The sequence below is a fragment of the Dermacentor andersoni genome, chromosome 2 (genome assembly GCF_023375885.2).
Source record: "Dermacentor andersoni chromosome 2, qqDerAnde1_hic_scaffold, whole genome shotgun sequence".
NCBI lineage: Eukaryota > Metazoa > Arthropoda > Arachnida > Ixodida > Ixodidae > Dermacentor > Dermacentor andersoni.
This window is the reverse complement of record NC_092815.1, coordinates 118055771-118059499: the sequence shown is the minus strand read 5'-3', so window position 1 is coordinate 118059499 and position 3729 is coordinate 118055771.

The following is a 3729-nucleotide window of genomic DNA, read 5'->3' as shown; positions in this document are numbered from 1 at the left end:
TCCTTCGTTCTCGCGCCCGGCGTCGACGGGGCGAAAGAAAAATCGAGAACGTCCCAGAACAGACCATTTCTCCTAGCCAATAGGAAGGCGAGACCGGAACGGGAGGAGTGAGTTTGTACGGAGAAGGAGGGAATTTGTACAAGGATTTCTATGCGTATGTGAACGCCTGCTCTGGCGCTAGTAACAGACAGAGGCGGCGCGCGTCTATAAAAGGAAGTTGATCGCGGGCTGCGATTCAGCCCCTAGCTGCCGGTTAAGCTTGCATAAGTCCGCCCGCTGAGGAGCTCCCGGGGGACGCACCACTCTCGGCCCACCGTTTATAGATGGTGTCTCGGCCAGCCACGAACCATCCAGGCAGCGTGCGCCAGTCATCGGGACGGCCACCATTGGACACCTGCGGTCGCGTCCGACTGACGAAGTGCCCGGTGAACAATTAGCATTCATTCATACAAAAATGCTCGGTCGGAAGCATCAAAGTGGTGCGTCTAAACGAAAGGCGAAGTTAGAAAGAGAAGAGCGTGACAAGAAGCTACCAAAGATGACGAAGTACCTACTGAATGCAGCTTCCGCGGAGCAGTATGATCGCTCTACCCAGAGTCCGTGTCAAACTCTCACTAGTACCGACTGTGCTCCTGTGGAGGACTTGCCAACTCCATCACCACGGTTTCCTGGCAAGAAGCAAGGTTTGACTCATCTTGGTTGTCTGGATCCTGTGAAAACGGTGCCAACCTCGGTCGTCCATATTTCTGAGCAACCGACGCTAACCAAGCCCTGTCCTGTTCCTGAGTCAGCAGCGTCTATGTTACTAGGCCGGGCGCCCCTGCCACAGAGCTCCAGGTGTCCGGTCCGCCACGCCCGATTTCTACTACTGCTGATCAACAGGTACCAAACCTCCCCGATGAGCCTCCTTCTACTGCGCCAGGAAACAACACTCCAAGAACCGACTCACTTGTTTCCTGTTAGTTTGGCTTCAAATAATATGTTCCCACCCACAAAGTGTGCCTCGGTAGGACGAATGAGACGGCTTCTCGTTGCGGCAATAGTGAAGTGAAGCAACCCCAGTGCTTTCACCACGCACGGATTTTCTGACTGGAAAAGAGCAGGTTTGCGCACATAAAAATAGCGTCGAGCACCGGAACTACGTGGCAGCATGGCTCGCCCGCTCTAACTCGAGCAGCACAATTGACAAGGAGCTGGTTAAGCATCTTGTCTCTGAGACCGCTTACTGGACAGAGGTGTTGAAGTGCGTAGTCGTTGTAGTTAAGCTTCTAGCTGAGCGCAACCTAGCGTTTAGGGGCAGTGAGGAGATTTTTGGCTCACCGAGAAATGGCAATTATATGGGAGTGCTTGAGGCCATTGCCAAGTTGATCCCTTTCTAGAGGAGCACATCAAAGGCTACGGGGATAAAGGAAAAGGTTACCCATCTTACCTGTCAAAAACCATTTGTGATGAATTTATCGAGCATATGGCAAAGGCTGTCAAGGAACGTCTCGTTGACGAAGTGAAACGCGCAAAATAGTTCTCTTTAATTGTTGATTCGACTCCAGACCTTACTCACGTTGATCAGCTGTCAGTTATTTTACGATACTATCTTAATGGGAAAGTGTACGAACGCTTTCTTGGATTTGTTCTAATTGAATCGCATACCGGCTTGTATCTTTTCGATACCGTGATGTCACTCTTGACGACCAATGACATCTCACATGATGATTTTAGGGGCCAAACTTATGATAATGGGAGTAATATGTGAGGAAAATATAAGGGCTCGCAAGCTCAAATCAAACACCTGAACGAATTGGCAGTCTACGTCCCATGTGCTGGTCATTCACTGAACTGGCGCGTGTAGCGTTGACAGTTGCCTTGAGGCAGTCAAATTTTTCACTGTAATTCAGAGACTGTATGTGTTCTTTGCTGCTTCACCTAAGCGATGGAGGTATCTTTTGGACAGCATGGGCGGAACTGGCAGCAGCATGTTTTGAAAAGTCTCTCTGAGACCAGGTGGTCAAGACACGCTGAATCATGTAAGGCCATTCTGAAAATTTTCAGTGCAGTTTTGTGTTGCGTTGAAGCTACATCAAAGAACGAGGAAGAAAACGGTGACACTAGGAACGAAGCGCACTCTCTCTTCAAGAAAATGTCAAATCTAGAAACTGCATTCATGGCGATTTTCTGGAGTGAAATCTTGGAGCGCTTTGACAAAACGAGCGTAGCACTTCAGAAACCAGGCCTAGACATTTCAACTGCTGGGGACCTGCTGAGCTCTCTAGAAGGCTTTGTTAATTGTTTGCGACCTCTCTTTGATACCTTCGAAGAGAGAGCACGCACGTTATAAGTACCAATCAATATTATCAGGATGAGGGCAAACGCATCGTTTGGAGTAAGCACCCGGACGGAAAAAGCGATAGTGCGCTACAAGGTAGAAAAAGGTTTATCGCAGAGACCTACAACGTCGTACTTGACAGTCTAGGCTCTGCTTTGCGAGTGCGAAAGGCTGCCCATAGGCTGCCTACACTGAACTCTGCGAAAGGTTCGGATTCTTAATATTGCTGACGGAAGTTGGGAGTGAGGTTGGGAGCAGGCTGAGAAGTTGGTGAAAACCTGCAAAAATGATTTGGCGCCAGCATTTTCCGCTGAAATCGAAATAACTGTATTTTTGTTGTTTTTGATAGTGCCACGTTTATTTGGTGTCGTCCTTGCTTGTCTTACCTTTAACGAAAATATTTTCAAACAATGTTTTGTAATTACAGTTGGTAATTTTCATCTGTATTCTAGTGCATTTTTATGGTGTTTGTATTGCCTTAAGTATTGTATATATCTATTTGCATATTTATAGAGTAACGTGTATAAAGATTACTGCGGTCTGACGCTTGAATTTTAATAAAGAATGTTTTGGATACAACCATGCGTCTCCTCACGGGATTAAACTTAGTGATGCAAACAAAGCCTAGCTTCAGAAGAATCGACACCTGAGCTGTGTTGTCTTTTCTACGTTCTTGTTCGTCTTGAGTGCACTAAGCTTTTCCTTAAAGCCTAGCTTTTGCTGAAAGCAGAATGCAGATTAATCACAATGTGAACATATTTGTTGGTGTTTACAACAGCACGCGTTTGCAAGCAAGTTTTGTTGTTTTCCTTATAATAATAACAATAATCCCGTTGATCGCACTTCGTTCTTTTTGAGTTGGTGGAATTAAAATGAAACATGGCATATTTCCAGTAGCGTAGCAGGCTACAGGGGCGGGGGGGGGGGGGGGTCAGTATAGGGAAAGGGGGCCTGCATGCGCATTCAGGGCCCCAATTTTTCTTAATCCGGCCCTGCGAGGTTATACTTATTTAACGATTGTAGTTGTTTCTTTTGGTTGCTGCTCACAACGTTTCTATATTTTTTAATTATGTAATGCAGTAATTGAACGAAAAATTAGTGCGTGTGGTCACATGTAGGGACAAAGCGAAAGCACCGTAGGGTCATGTATGGTTATTTTCGGCCGTCGCGTAGGGTGGAATGCGCCGGACACGGCGGACAGGTTCTCGAAACCGAAACAAAGAGAGAAAAGAGCATACGATCCCATTACATGCAGTTACCTTGTGTATTTAAAGCAAATAAACGTATTTGATTTCCTTAAAAGCAGCGTTTTAAAGCAAAGAAAGATTAAGGTAAAAAAAAGTGCGGACGCCTGCTCAAGTTGATGCTTGTGGCGGCATCTGCAGTCGTAAAGTTGTAATGCTAAAATG